We start from the raw sequence: 17,024 nt of genomic DNA, 5'->3' as shown, positions 1-17,024 counted from the left end.
TATCATTCATTCATATAATCCACAGATAATCTGAGCATGAGTCAAAATTTCTGGCCATTGCTTACTTTTGTCTTTATTCAGCCTGCTATGGAAACCTCATGCTCCATGACACCTGCCTGGCTTTCATTTGGTGTGACGGCATTCTTTACGAATTAGGTCAACTTGAATTATTTTCTTACTAGCTCATTAAGAATGAAGGTACTTCTAATTGCCAATTTTAATCCCAAAGAGGAGTTTACTTTTGTCTCGTCAACTAGAAAAAGAATTTCCCATCAGGATAATGGTGGACCCTCATGGCTATTGTTATTTCATGCCACCTCAAAAGCAACCAGCATGCTTCCCAGCACAGCAAAAGCTACATGCTCTCATTTTAGCACCAGGCCAGTTTTAAACACAAACCCGGAAGCAGGTTGGAAATGGGGCTCAGTTATAAAGCGGCCATCAAGATCATGCAAAATATGTTTCTGCTAATTTGCTTAGGGTAACATCAAAACAAAAACAACATTGAAAAATGCTGGTAGAGAACTCTCAGATCCCAAAGAACACATCTAGGGAATTGCTGAAAATCTCATTGAAAAGCACGGAATTAGAGGATCGAACACTCTTTCTTGGATCCTGGAGACCTGCCTAAATCAAGTTCCTAGACATTCTCTAATTTGAGAGTCAGGTATTCTCAATAGGGTCATCATCGTAAGTGCATGCACTCAATAAAAATACCACTTTTTTCTGAGTGTGTGCCGTGAACAAGACAGATAAAGCCACCTACAACAGGAAGTCATGTAACAACGAAGTTCAAGGGACATTTACCAATGATGACTAGAGATGTGAGCGTGGAAGAGAAGCACACTGAGGTATCCCTGCAGCAAAGACGGCCACAGCAAAGACTTCCAGTGTTCAGCAGGACAGTGGATTTGAGTAAACAACAGCTTCTACTAGCATAATAAAGGCCAGCAGATGAAAGATTTCTGGCAGGTAGGATCAGAATTTGCAGAAGAAAATCCTAGTAACATGCCCCACCTACCAAGGAAGACCTCAGATCTGCCTTGCACTGATGTCATGAACATAACTGGCTGCAAAATATAACACTGTCCTCTAGATGTCTCAAAACTGGTGTCTAGCTTTTAAACAATCTCCTAAATACCTGCAACGTCAGGGAAATCTGCCGAAAAGCAATTTAGTTAATTTAGAGTTTAACATGGTTAGAAATATTTATTTTTATAATAGGTGTCATCTTAAAAGTATAAACTAACAGCTCCTTTATTAGGATGTTTGTGTCCTGCGTGTCACTAATTTCTCACAGTGATGCTATGAGGTCATTGTTATTCCCAGTTTCTGGATGAATAAACTGAGACTTAAAGAGGTTAAGTCAACCAAGGCGGTTTTCCTCATAGCTATTAGTGAGTACTAAACTAGATAGTATACATACTACCCATTACAGAGCAGACATCTTCGTAAAATATAAACAGAAATTGTATTTTGTGCCCATTAAGTTCAAACTCTTTAGGCCAGTCCTTTCCTCCACTTCACAGCATGTCATACATGATATATGAAGTGCAACGGCTCTTTCCCCTTTTGTCCTATTTTTCTGTACCCACGTATTTTCCTCCAGTTCATGCAAACATATTTACGGTGTACATTACGGAAAAGATAACCTAACCTAACAGAAAACTTTTTTTTTTTTCCTTGAGACAGAGTCTTGCTCTGTCGCGCGAGCTGGAGTGCAGTGATGCCATTGCAGCTTACTGAAGCCTCAAACTCCTGGGCTCAAGTGATTCTCTCATCTTGGCCTCCTTAGTAGCTGGGACTACAGACATACACCATCACACCTGGCTGATTTTTAATTTATTTTATTTTATTTTTTGAGATGGAGTCTTACTCTATCACCTAGGCTAGAGTGCAGTGGTGCCATCTCGGCTCACTGCAGCCTTAACCCCCTAGGCTCAAGCAATCCTCCCACCTCAGCCTCCCGAGTAGCTGGGATTACAGGCATGTGCCACCACACCCGCTAATTTTTGTATTTTCAGTAGAGATGAGGTTTCATCATATTGCCCAGGCTGGTCTCGAACTCCTGACCTCAAACAATCCTCCCACCTCAGCCTCCTCAAAGTGCTGGATGACAGGCGTGAGCCACTGCACCCAGCCAGAAGACTTTTAAGGAAATAATTCACCAGCACTTCTACAAAAGATGAACATGGGCTTCTCAGGAAGTACAGGTGCAAACACAGCCCTGTGGTTTGTAGAAAGTCACCTGATGCAAGCAACAAACAAGAAAAACAAGTGAGCAGGCCAGGGGCAATATGAGGCCCCTTGTGTGGCCCTGGAGATTTCATCTCACATCAGACACCCTGTTTGTTCCCTTCCACGTGGAGTTCTTGGTATAAGGAGTCCCACAAGGAGATGGAACTTGACAACTGAGGGTGCTTTCCAGGGTATTTCTTAAAGAAAAAAATATGTAGCTTGTGGATATTTCTGTTAAAAAGTAGTTTTGAGGTCTGAATTCCCCAGATAATCACGTTTGTTCTGCCATCCTTTTTCTATAGGCAAGTACAAACTGCTCTATCATTTCACTGTATTAACTTTAAAGGAAAACACCAGATGAATACTTTGGTGATATTTTCATGTAGGTAGGTAGTTTGGTCAAACCTCGCTGACAAATACATAGTGCTTTAAGCAGCACAGTGCATGAAATAGTTCTTTGAAATGAATTGATATCTGTCCTTGATTGTCTTCATCTTGCAGATGAGGGCTCTAAAGGCATGTCGTAGCCTGCTCTCTCTAACCTTCCCTCGGGTACCTGTTCCCAAAGTCAGACACTACTTAAGACACAAGGCCATTTTCGATACAAGACCTTAAGATAGTTTGGAGAGTTCGACATGACTTTCTCTTGGTCGGCATATCCTGTGAACTAACGTTAGTCACACTAACTATGCTGTACACTGTGCAGAAATCTCAGAGGTAAACTAGAGACTCCAAGTCACACTTCTGGTTTTATTTATGAGCTACAGAAAATAATCTCTAACATTTCTATTGTGGTATTGAATGTAATTATTCTCTACAAGCCTCTTTCTAAGTGAAAATGTCATCCTGTCCCAACCACAGCACTTCAGTTGTCATGAAACTGAGTAAAGACAGTGAAAAAAAAAAAAAAACACCCACTGACTGTTCCTAACACAGTGTTTCTGATCATTTTGTACATTTCCCTTTAAACTCCCTAATCATCACGCTCTTGGCAATAAAAGCGTTCGAGGTACTCACACGTCAAGGAGAACATACCTACAGCATTGTCTTCCTTTCTCCCACCTCCAACATCTATTAGCCCAAGTTCCCACCCATGTAAACATGAGTCACTTGGTTTTGGACACGTTTATAATCATCCACCTCAGAATACACTCACCTTAGATCAGGCCTCAGCTCCTTAGACCACTGACCGCCACCCAGGGTCAGTGGTCAAACAAAAATATTACATAATACAATAAAGGAAATAGAGTAGAATCTTTTTTCAAAAACGCAAAAGAATGATGTAGAATATTCTGTGCGTTTTACAGTTACGGCTTGAGGAAAAAGGCAAATTAAGTTGTGATGAGGGGAGAAAAGTCAGCAAAAACCTAAATACATATGTAGTTTCATTATATTTTATAGAATCTTAGCCAATTGCTGATAGAAAGATTTACATAGCAATCCCACACTCAGTAAACATGTAATGATTAAAAAATAAATGTCTTCTGTTGCTTTCTTAAGTTAAGAAAAAAAGTTGGGTTGCTTATTTATTTAGCTGATATTGGTTTAAAAATAATGTTCAACTCCTACTAGTTGTAAACAGTGTACTAGACCGTAAAGATGCAAAAGTAGGCAAGAAAAGGGACAATCACAGCATGATATTAATGTAACGAGCCTGACTTAGGGGAGCACAGACGAAGAGTGCAAGCCAGTAATCCAGGCAGGAGACACCAAGGAACTCTTTCCAGCAGTGCAGGGTTTCGAATGGCATCTGAATGGCTGAACACCAACAGTTCACCTGGTGAGGCAAGGAAGGGGGCATTGGCTGGGTGGAAAAAAGTTTTGCAGAAGAGAAAAAAGGAAGCAAAGGAGATGGAAGGAAAGAAGGAAGAAAGTGAGAGAAGGAAGAAAGGAGGAGGAGGTTTGGGAAGTGGTGGCAGGCAGGAGGGAGAACCACTGTGAGAACACTTAGCTACAAATTTACAAATACACAGTGACACTTTACTTGTTTAGAAACAAAGTGGCTCATGCCTGTAATCCCAACACTTTGAGAGGCCCAGGCGGGCTGATCACCTGAGGTTGGGGGTTCGAAACCAGCCTGATCAACATGGAGAAACCCCATCTCTACTAAAAATACAAAATTAGCCAGGCGTGCTGGCACATGCGTGTAATCCCAGCTACTTGGGAGGCTGAATCAGGACAATCGCTTGAACCCAGGAGGCGGACGGAGGTTGTGGTGAGCCAAGATCGCGCTATTGCGCTCCAGCCTGGGCAACAACAATGAAACTCTGCCTCAGAAAAAAAAAAAAAAAACCAACAACAACAACAAATGCAATGTTTTCTAATATCTCACCCCTCTGAGAAAATAAATAGTAAATTTTTTATGTTTCTGGATTGTGTGACATGCTTTTAATGTCATATGAATACTTACCTATATTTTAATCTAGAACAGTAAAAGCAGTAAAACAGTCTGTATTCTCAGATTTTCCTTCCTGCAACCATAGATGTGTATCAGTCCCATAAGACCCTCATAACCTACAAACACACACTGAAAATGCCTTGACTTTCTCAATTATTTTTTCTTTAATTGATCAAGATTTACTTGTAATATTTATTATCTTTCTAAAAATGAATTTTGATCTTTAAAAGATGTAAAGATGTTTCTTAAGAATTAAAATATCTGATACTGAAGGCTTTTAAGCCTTAATTCTTTAATTCTTTTGCTGAAACATCCATAGGATTAGCTATCCATCAAAACGACTTTGAGGGAAACATTTCACCATTTATTAGTATAATTTTATAGTTAACTAATGCTCTTAGCTAGAAAACTCTGCCTTTTTACATAACCAATGCATAATGTGTAGAGAATAAAAACCAGCCTAAACAAGCTTTATTTCTTTCCACTGAAACTATCATTCCAATAAAATAATTGCACTATAGGTGTTATTTAGATTGTATTGATTGTTCTGTGTTTATGGATTTGGATAATTTTTTAAATGTTCAAGTAATTTTTAAAAATCAATGGCAATATTATCTGGTATTGCTATTAGTACTTCATCTCAAAGAATACTAATGTGTTTTAATATGTATAAAATTATATTGACCATTTTATTAGTGCCTGCATAACTATTACAGGAAAACATTCCAAAACTGTTTATTATAAAAACAAGACATTACATAAGGTTTGAAAAATGTAGGAGATAAATCAGTCAAAAGTTTACCACTCTAGTAGAACAACTATTGGCATTTTACCTGTGGTAAGGTTTTCACAAGCTGGGTATAAATCAGGTGTGCGGTACAACCAGGCAAACAAATTGCCCAATAGCCTCTTCTGCCTCCAGCACTGACACCTTAATCTCTTTCTGTAACCCTCTCTCTGGCTTCCAGTCAGGGCTTGATGCCAGGACAGGCAAATTTCTCCCTAGAACAATTTGCAATAGAAGCCCCAGAGTCACTCACAATCCTTGCATTTGTAGGAAGTGCCATGCTAGCTTCATAAACATCTGGATTAAGCTTCCTTGGAGATATCACACTTTATTAAAAAGAAGAAAAAGAAAGAAGTAGAAAAACTCTGTCATTGCTAATACAACATTGAATAACTGAATCTTAATTCAAATACTTTCTGTCATAATCACAATGTTGTGTGGTCACTGGTTCATTAGAAAATGAAATACAAATTCTAAAGTAACCATTCACTTATATAATAAAAGATTATTATATTAATCCTAGCATTTCCTCATGCTGAACACTACTTTTATTTAAACACATTGGAAAAAGAATTTTACCTTTAACATACAGAGAAGTGGGCATTTTTTCCTTTGATATATTTATGATTATGCGTTTGATTTCTATTAATCTCTTTTTTAGATACCCCAAATCCCTCAGTTATAGAGAAAAATAAAAAAACTCACAACAGACCGTGATTAGGTGACTACTTTTTAGAGATATTTTCCGTCAATAAATATTGCAAGTATTCGTTCTATGATTACTGAATGACTCCAAATGCGAATTCTATGGTGAGACATGCGTAGTTACATTGGTCATTTTTTCTTGTTACCTAACCTGCCTTCACTCCTATCACCATCTGTTCTTTTTCATCCTATCTACGAGAAAAACTTTTGGCCACCTCCTCGGCTCTGCTCTTAGTCTTTATTTCTTCCTCACCTCCTCTTTGTATCCCTGTCTCCTAAAAATTTCCAGGACACTGGAGAGCTAAATGGGCTCCTCGCTACTGCTCTACCACAAACAAATTCAGCTTTTTGGAGTATGATTTGGAAATATCATACGACCTTATTTCTAAGAATTTATTCTGCAGAAATATAGAGCACAAAAATATATAAAAGAAGGATTTCGAGGTTGTTGGGAATAGTAAAATATTATGAAAATCCTGAGGGATTTCAATAAGAAACTGGGTAAATTAAATTTAGGCATAGCTATACAATGACATATTCAGCTAAAACATATTGTGTATCTCTCTGCATTGACTTGGAAAACACACATGACAAATTGTTGAGTGAAAAACATTACAGATCAGGATATAATATGATTCCATTTGTATTATACATGTGTACACATACATATTGTGTGAAAGAATTCCAGAAAAATATCCACCAAACCAAGAGCAGTGTTCATCTCTAGGAAGCAGAATTACACGGAAGGCTTTCACGTCAGCTTTATTCACTTTTATATTGAGTATTTTTAAATCAGCAAGCATTTCTTGATAATAAAACTCTTATTAATCTATAGTAATTTTAAAATTTGCCACAAGCTCAGGAATAGAAAGATAAAGTCAAAAATTATACCAGGTGATATATGGAATTTAGTATATGGTACTGGTGACAACATAAAACAATAGGAACATAATTGGATTAGTTAGCAAATCGTAAATTTGATTATCCATTGGAAAAACATCAAACTGAAAAATCATTTCTTTCCTTATGCTGAAGCAAACAAATGATTTCCAGATCCATCAGAATTTTAAATGTAAACAAATGAAATCATAGAAGTTCTAGATTACGACATAGGTAAATATTCGTATGACATTAAAAGCATGTCACAAAATCCAGAAACATCAAAAATTGACTATTTATTTTCTCAGAGGGGTGAGATATTAGAAGACTTTACATTCGTTTATAAACAAGTGTCACTGTGTATTTGTAAATTCTTATGCCTTCACCTCAAAACTGAGTCATAGAAAGAACACATTTCATGTAAATATTATAGATATATACATTTCAATGGAAGGATCAATAGTTTTTCAATGATTCATGGTGCAACATTTCAGTTCATGCTTCTCTTTGTCACTAAATTCAGTTCTATTCACTTATGATCAGAAGACCTTTAACATTCCTACCAGGAAGTCTTCGAGATCTGTAAACACATTATCACATTGTATCCACCTCTCTCACAACCAAAAAAACTTTTATTTTCTGACCAAAAACCAGCACTGTTTTAGATATCTTTGTTTCATTCTTCATTGCTATTAAAGCACCAGTCATTGACTTTTCTGAGAACCTTCACTCAAAGAGTTAAATAAATGAACATTTTATGCCGTGTAATCGAGAAGGAACAGAGGATCACAAGCCTCATGAAGATGGGAAGTTCAAATTCTTAACTCCTATGACCTTTTCAAGGGGCAATTTGGCAATACCTAGAAGGCATTTAAATGCATATAATTGTTCACATTTTTTTAAAGAGACAATGTGCTTGTATTTGAAAACAAAATTCCTCAAAGGGTATACATAAAACCATTTGTTGTGGTAAAATTAAGGACAAGTGGAATTGGAAGATGGGGTAGTTAGAGAACTTTTATTTTTCCTGAGATTATGTAACTTTTATAATTAGAAAAGTCCTGCTTCACTGAAATTACAAATATTTACAAGTCATGTACTATCAGGTTGCCCATAAATAGGAAAAACTAAAATGTCTACTGTGCCTGTTAAATACCTGTGGACCATCACACTAAAAAAAATAAGATCACCTGCCTATCCTCCAGGAGTTGACAATTTTATTGAGAAGGCAGGGTTTGCAAACAAATCAATTTCAGCAAAAAACTTAGCCTACTGTAAAGGTGTAAGTTAGCTGTAAGCAAATGCATTGGCTGGAATGCAAAAAGGGATGGTTGTATTTGTCTAGAAGGAAATACCAATATTAGAGGAACAGTGATTAGCATGGTATGTAAGACATAGTTTATGGGACCAAAGAAGGCAGAAGGGTGTTTTAGGGGAAGAAATTCAAACTACTGGAGATCTGGAGGTGAGAAAAATTGGGGTGTATGTGAGGCCAGGGGCCATGCATGGAGACAAGAAGAGCTTGGCAGGCACAGAGCACAGGCCTGTGGGAATGAGCCTAAGGATACTTTTAGGAAGGATTTTTCCTCACAGCCAGTCTCCAAGGGTAGCTTTGTGACTTAAAAGCACTGATAGTTTCGGCCGGGCGCGGTGGCTCACGCCTGGAATCCCAGCACTTTGGGAGGCCGAGGCGGGAGGATCACGAGGTCAGGAGATCGAGACCATCCTGGCTCACAAGGTGAAACCCATCTCTACTAAAAAAATACAAAAAAATTAGCCGGGCGTGGTGGCGGGCACCGGTAGTCCCAGCTACTCAGGAGGCTGAGGCAGGAGAATGGTGGGAACCTGGGAGGTGGAGCTTGTAGTGAGCCGAGATCACGCCACTGCACTCCAGCCTGGGCGACAGAGCAAGACTCCGTCTCAAAAAAAAAAAAAAAAAAAAAAAAAAAGCACTGATAGTTTCTACAAAAAATTGCTCACAATAATGAAATCATGTGATATTATGAAATATAACAGCACTACTATGATCTAAAAATTGTATCAGGAGCAACCAATCTAGAGATGTTTGGCTTGGAAGAAAGGTGTGGGATGAAGTTTGAGGAGGGAAGAGAGCATCGTAAAGATTTGGCGATGGCAGCACGGTGAAGGCGCTGCGCCAAGACCTGGCAATCCCAGGGGCCAGCTCCGACCTGTGTCACAAGAACTCATTGGACCACTCCAGTGTAGACAGCTGTAAAACAGGTCTTCAGTGTAGACAGAGGTAAAATAGGTCTTCAGTGTAGACAGCGGTAAAATAGGTCTTCAGTGTAGACAGCGGTAAAATAGGTCTTCAGTGTAGACAGCGGTAAAATGTCATATCAGAGAAGACAATCTTTTTTTTTTTTTTTTGAGACGGAGTCTCGATCTGTCACCCAAGCTAGAGTGCAGTGGTGCGATCTCGGCTCACTGCAACCTCTGCCTCCCGGGTTCAAGCAATTCTCCTGCCTCAGCCTCCCAAGTAGCTGGGATTACAGGCACCTGCCACCACACCTGGCTAATTTTTTGTATTTTTAGTAGAGACAGGGTTTCACCATGTTAGCCAGGATGGTCTTGATCTCCTGACCTCATGATCTGCCCCCCTCGGCCTCCCAAAGTGCTGGGATTACAGGCATGAGCCACCACGCCTGGCCAGAGAAGACAATCTTTAGGATACTATCAATCAGTAGATTGCGTGACTTTTTGACGGCTTTCTTATGTGCAAAACAAAGTAGGTATATTCTGCACAGCTTCAGGGAAAGGATTGAGATATTAGGCTGGCACACACAGAGACAGATTTTAGCAGTTCTTGGCTGTCAAGAACATAAGTTGTTGAAGTGTCCACGGAAAAACGTAGTATTGGAAATGCTAGCTCACAGCACTTATGGGAAGACCGGACAACCAAGCAACTAGGCGAGGCCTGGGCAAAGCCCTGTCCAGGCATGGTTGGCTCCTAATACTACACCAAGGGCACCGTTGCCACTGGACTCACTGACGAGGCTCATGCTGGGGATATACAACAGCTGCCACAATAATCTCCCACTTTGAGCTTTGCTGCACCCCTTGAGAGTCCCGGTCCCAGCGAGGGCATGAATGGCTCTGATTATGCCATGTGCTGCTCGTGCCCTAGAGTCCACAGTCTGGGAGGAAAAGAGCCTGTCCATTTCAGCTCCCAGTAGGAGGCAGAGCCCTACTTTGGAATTACCCCAAAAATAGTAAAGATACATAAACACTGTTCAAAACAATGCAAGGCCACCTAATGAGATCTGGCCAAAAATGTGTGTCTTGCCTTTGGAGGTGGCAATGGCTAGATGGTGGCCCCCAGAAAGATATGTCCCTGTCCTGATCCCTAGAACCTGTGAATGTGATCTTATTTTGAAAAAGGGTCTTTGGCTGGGCGATGTGGCTCATACCTGTAATCCCAGCACTTTGGGAGGCCGAGGTGGGTGGATCACCTGAGGTCGAGAATTCGAGACCAGCCGGACCAACATGGAGAAACCCCATCTCTACTAAAAAAAAAAAAAAAAAAAAATACAAAAATTAGCCAGGCGTGGTGGCGCATGCCCATAGTCCCAGCTACTTGGGAGGCTGAGGCAGGAGAATCGCTTGAACCCAGGAGGCAGAGGTTGCCGTGAGCTGAGATCACACCATTGCACTCCAAGCTCAGAAACAAGAGTGAAACTCCATCAAAAAAGAAAGAAAGAAAGGAAGGAAGGAAGCAAGGAAGGAAAGAAGGAAGGAAGGAGAAAGAAAGAAAAGAGAGAAAGGAAGGAGAGAAAGAAAAGAGAAAGAAAGAAAGAAAGAAAGAAAGATAAAGACAGAAAAAGAAAGAAAGAAAAGAAAAAAGAAAGGAAAGAAAGAAAAGGGGTCTTTGTAGATGTCATGTCCCTAAATTTAATAACAAGTCTCTTTTTAAGAGACACACAGAGGGTAAGATGATGTGAAGACAGAGCAGAGATTGGAGCAATGTGGCACTAGCTAAGGCACTAGCTAAGGAAGCCAGACGCCACGAAAAACTAGAAACAAATGGATTCTCCACTACAGGCCCTGTAGGGGGTGCAGCCCGGCCGAACACCTTTGAGCTTCTGGCCTTCAGAACTGTGAAATGATAAATCGCGATTTTCATGCCACTAAATTTGTGGCAATTTGTTACAGCAGCCCAGGAAAACAAGACAGAGGCAGTGAGTGACCCATTACTGTAAGTATTTAACAGGCTAAATTCTACTTCTCAGAGGTCAGTTTTTGGAGACAATCCTTGCCCAAACAAAGTAGGAGGCCAAATTCAGGGATATTCCATGTTCTTTTTAACTCCAGAGTTCCAGAGTGCTAACCTTCACATAGATACCTCAGCAAGAATATAGCCTCATCTTGTTTATTGTATAACTTCTCCGCAATTAGGCTTACTGACTAAAATATTATTATTTGGCTACAGATAGAATATTGAAACTTTTACTTCCAAAGTTGTTAATATGCGAATTTGATCTACCATTTACACTCTTGCTTTTCCTTTATTCTTCCTCTCATTTTTTGACAAAAAGGTTGAATCAACTAACATGAAAAAATTAACTGTTCCGATTATGCAGCTGTCATTTTTTCATGCTCCTTGGGAATATTTGCTGGAAAAATAAATGGGAGTTGGGCTGCTGCATTTGTTACCAAATCACTGGAAATTCCCCTATTGCACTTTGAATCATCCTGAGACACACGTATTTTTAGCTATTTTCTTGATGTTGTCATAAATCAGGGTTCATCTCTGCATGCTTGTGACTCATGTCCCATTTGCATAAATAAATATTGAGAAGTGGTGTGGAGAAAAGTCTCTTTCTTTTTAAACAAGGAACTTAGGCAAGTGACAGGCATTCTGTAAATCTGGAAGTGAAAAAATCCGTTGTAGTAAATTTGATCAGACATATGTTCTTCTGCTCTTTCTCCAAATATTAAAAGTAAATGATTACATAGAAGTTTTTCAAGGGTTTTCTAGGTATTTTAAACAGATTTAATTTTTAATATCCTGATTTTGAATAATGTCCTATATTTCTTGGGTATACGCTATTTATAGCCGGGCGTTACATCTTTCTAGATGCTATGGAATGGTGATTGCAGATGTAACCTTAGTTTTAAAGAATATGTATAAGCTTTATAGATACTGGATTATATGTGTGCATGGCTCACATGAATTATAACACCAGCGTAGTGACATGTGAGAGATCTCTGTGTGATTATCTTCCCGACTCCTGCTCCTAAGGCCGTGACTCCCCATCACCCCTTCATGCTAGTCTTCCCTCTCTGCTCTGTTCAAGGAGCTCATGGCATGAAGCGAGGTTCAGAGATGTGCACAGCATGAAGCCAACTACGGGCAGTGCGGTCGCAAAGCTACCAACACAGCGCTAGGGAGAGCAGGGCGGGAAGGGCTCGGCGCATGGTGAAGCATGAGGAAAGTCCCTCTGGAAAAGACGAACCTAAGGAAAGGCTTCAGGAGTGGGCAGGACTTCCCATAAACAACATGGGTTGGGGGAAAGTGGGTTTCATGAAGCAGAAGCCAGGGCCCAGGCAAGGGAGTGTATTGAGATGAGGTTGAGAGATCCTGGGGCAATGAGGCAGTGGGCAAGGGGCCGGCAAGGCAGGACGGATCCGATTTGGACTGTATTATACCAATAAAGAAAAGTGATGGAGAGCTTTTGCACACAGGAAAGCTTTGCTCCTGTAGAAAGTTGGATGACATGGATGTAAAGTCGAACTAGAGAGAAAAGAGCTGGACTTCAGGTCTTTCTTCTTTTCAGGCAGCAAGTGCGGGCAGTGGTATTCTGGAATGGCGATGGAGGAGGAGAGGGGTGGGAGTCCCCAGGAGGAGAGGCGATAGGACTGGCCTGACCCTGGCAGGGAGAGAAGGCAGCAGGTAAGGCCCACCAACGGCCTCAGGGTCTCCTCTACTTCCTCATCTCACACATGCCAGTTCCCGGGAACCGGTGAGTTGCCTATCCTAATGCTAAAAAATGGGACAAAATCTAGTAATATACTCTCCGATATAACCCACATCACACAACTTGAAGCACCATTTGAATTGAATCCAAGTTGCTCAAAACAAAATTCCTAAAAGCCAAATGACAACTCCACAGCCTCATTTCATGTGGTTTGTAAGCAGGAGAAGCAAACTTTCCACCATCTGTTGTTTTCCTAGCTTGCTAGAGCAAACTCTAGAATGCACCCTTCTAGGCAATCACTTATTGCTTTATTAACTTCTAGGCAATCACTTATTGTTTTATTAACTTTTTAATCCATAGAGAAGACATTTTATCCTGCATGTATGTGCCTTGGTGCCTATGTGTTGGGGGCAGGGACCAGTGTTGAACGTGAGGTTTCAACTCTGCCTCCCGAGTCTGGACATAAAATGCAGCTACCAACTTCCAGCCCAGACAGCCCAGGCTGTTTATTCTACAGTGGACTTGTGTTTGCAGCACTTCACTGAGCCAGTCCTAAAATGCCTTTAATCCCTGGCTGGATGTCCTCTGACTACTTAGCTTTTACGGGTCCACTTCCTCCTGCTTTTCCCTTTTACAAGGGTGTGGTTTCTGCAGTACATTTCTGTACAGAGATGAACGCAGAGCAGGCTATAATCCCTAATCTTATTTACTGCTCCCAATGTGGGGCTCTGAAATATTGGGCTGAGGTGTTTGGTGTGGTTCTATTTTCCTCTTTATAGCCAGAGCGTTTATGAGAGAGTATTTTTACAATGACTTGTGACAATATTTGAAAAGTGGGTGTAGCTTGTTCACTTGGGAAGTTCTAGGCCTTTTTCCTGACAGAAAGAAAATGCAAGCTCAAGATGCTTATTTTGGTAAGGAGATTCTTGCATGGCCAAATTGTGCTCAAAATGCAAAGCAACCCCTTCCCTCTAGAGTATCTGTGCCTTTCAGAGCAATGCAGCAACCTCGCTTGGCTATGTCAGGCCTCGGAATTCTCGTTTACATTCTCTATTGCCTGGTGGCAGTGACTTGCAGGCCTAGACTTTGCTTTGTTGGCAGGGAGGACCACTCACCTGCTTCTCCAGCTGCATTTGGGCAAGCTGTGTATTCCTTTGAGGATAACTTTGTCCCTTCCTTTAAGGCCTCCCTAGATGTAAAGGTATAATGAAGAATCATCATTACTCTGACTCCTTGACTAGTCCTTGCTCTCGCACCTATAGGATAAGGTCCTGGTTTGGAGAAATAATTCTCTGGAACTTGCAATAGCTGCTTGGTCCTGGGAGCCTTTTGGAAGTAAAGTGAGAGAGGAGAAGCCAGAACAACGTCCCCAGCAGAACGATGTCATGGTCCTTAGAGCTGCTAGATCTGAAGAGTCAGGCTAAAGGTTTCTCTGGGGTCGGGCATGGTGGCTCATGTCTGTAAACCCAGCACTTTGGGAGGCTGAGGCAGACGGATCACAAAGTCAAGAGATTGAGACCATCCTGGCCAACATGATGAAACCCCATCTCTACTAAAAATACAAAAATTAGCTGGGTGCAGTCGTGCGCCTGTAATCCCAGCTACTTGGGAGGCTGAGGCAGGAGAATCACTTGAACCCAGGAGGTGGAGGTTGCAGTGAGCCGAGATCACACCACTGCACTCCAGCCTGGCAACAGATCGAGACTCTGTCTCAAAAAAAAAAAAAAAAAAAAAAGAGAAAAAAGATTTCTCTGGATTCTTCAAAGCTGAAGAGGCAGTCTCTAAAAGTCGTCCAGGAAAGCAGTGCGTGTAGCAGAAGTGCTTTGCCAACAGCAGGAGAGGCGGAGGTTCCAGGACTGGCTTTGCCATTAACTAGACCCATCACCCAGGACAAGTCAGTGAAACTTGAACTTTTTGAGCTATAGTTTCCTTGAAAACAAAAGCTACACTGAATCAATAGTTCTGAACTCAAAGAGAAAGGCAAAGGTAAAGGATATTATGATCACCGGAAAGTTGTTTTGTTTGCATGTGTATCTGTATGTGTAACACTCATGCCTGCCACCAAACTTACAAGAATTTCAGAGTTCAGGAGGGAGGAAACCAAGAAGCCAGGGATAAATGTTTTGGAAAAGTTTCTGATATGCTTTTTAGCTTTTCTACATTTTTTAACAGAACATTTATTAAAGTTGTTTGACATACAATTTCACATTTGTCATTTTGGAAGTCCTTTACTGTAAAAAATTATTGGGTCTGATGATAAACAGCCATCCCAGTGATGATTCTGGGCCTCCACATTGAGTATGTTCAATTTCTTCTTGAGACAGGAGCTTCCTTCTGTATTTCTAGGGTAATGTTTTTATTATTCTGCATTGTCTGCCAGACCCTGATATCTCAGAAAATCTGATGACTCACGTCCCTTAGAGTGTGTGAAACTGCAGAAGAGTGAGACAGTAGCTACAGATCTCAAAGCTCTGACATACTGGGTTAAGGATTGTCTTCTCTATCAGGCAGCCTTATTAATGGAGTATGGGGCCTGACGACCTGAATGACCCCACTGGCAGAGACCTTCTTGCTCCCATCGGCACCCCTTCTAATATGCATTTTTTTTTTGAGACAGGGTCTTGCTCTGTCGCCCAGGCTGAAGTGCAGTGGCATGATCTCAGCTCACTGCAACCTCTACCTCCCAGGCTTAAGCAATCCTCCCACCTAGCCTCCCAAGTATCTGCCATTACAGGCACCCACCACCACACCCAGCTAATTTTTGTATTTTTAGTAGAGACAGCGTTTTGCCATGTTGGCCAGGCTGGTCTCAAACTCCTGACGTCAAGCAATCCCCTGCCTCAGCCTCCCAAAATGCTAAGATTACAGGTGTAAGCCACCACGCCTGGCCATGATATGCTTTTGATACTAACTATCCCATCTTCAAGCCCACTTCTTTCTGCTACAGAGTCTCTACATTACATGATATCCAGGAGCCTTCTATCTCCAACATTATATTGCACTGCCTAAAAACTATTAGGGTACCATGATTAGGATATATCAAATCGCTGAGAAGCTCCAACACCATATCTGAGGACTTGGAATTCAACTGAGGAAATTACAGGTCTCATTGTGAGGTGCTTTATTATTGAAGAACTGAGAGAGAAACACCACAAGAAGGTAAAGAACAAGTGATACCTTGTAAAGAAAAACACGTGATTAAACACAGAGAAAAAACTTGTACATGGAAAATCAATGACAACTCAACTATTTGTAGTATTATTGTACATGATTTTTACTATTCAATATGCTTTAAGAGGGCAATTTTATTTTATTTCATTAAAAATGTTCTTTTTCTGAGACAGGGTCTCACCTGTTGCCCAGGCTGGTATGCAGTGGCACCATCTCGGCTTACTGAAACCTCTACCTCCCAGGTTCAAGGGTTCCCCCTGCCTCAGCCTCCCAAGTAGCTGGAATTACAGGCACCCACCACCACACCTGGCGAATTTTCAAAATTTATTTTTTGGTACAGACGGGATTTCCCCATGTTGGCCAGGCTGGTCTTGAACTCCTGACCTCAAGCGATCTGCCCACCTTGGCCTCCCAAGGTGCTGAGATTATAGGCTGAGCCACCGTACCTGGCCTTAACAGGGTAATTTTAAATGATATACTTTGTCTTACTGCCATATTGTGTAATTTGGCAAAATTATGCACCACAAACACAAACAATTACCTATTAAAGTACTTTTCTGACACTTGTCCTCTGCAACAGTTTCCCTGTGGAAACATGCACTACATTAGATTAGACTTCCAAATGAGCTGACTTCCCATCCCTTCCTACTTTTACACTTTGGTTTAATTCTAGTCTTATCCTAAAAACAGCTATGAGAAACCCAAAAGGGTAATTTGGAATAATCCTTTGTGGTGACCTATATAAACTTCTGTATTTCTTTCCCTCCTCCCTCACACCTATGCAATAATCTCTCTTCACACACTCATTACAAAAGTGTAAAGTAAAAAAGAACTGTCCTTGAAAATAGAGCATCCATATAAAAACTCAGAATGGGCAGCTATTCCTTCTGTAAACACTGAGAGTCTATCC

The sequence above is a fragment of the Gorilla gorilla genome, chromosome 3 (assembly GCF_029281585.2).
Source record: "Gorilla gorilla gorilla isolate KB3781 chromosome 3, NHGRI_mGorGor1-v2.1_pri, whole genome shotgun sequence".
Classification (NCBI taxonomy): domain Eukaryota; kingdom Metazoa; phylum Chordata; class Mammalia; order Primates; family Hominidae; genus Gorilla; species Gorilla gorilla.
This window is presented reverse-complemented; position numbering follows the sequence as displayed.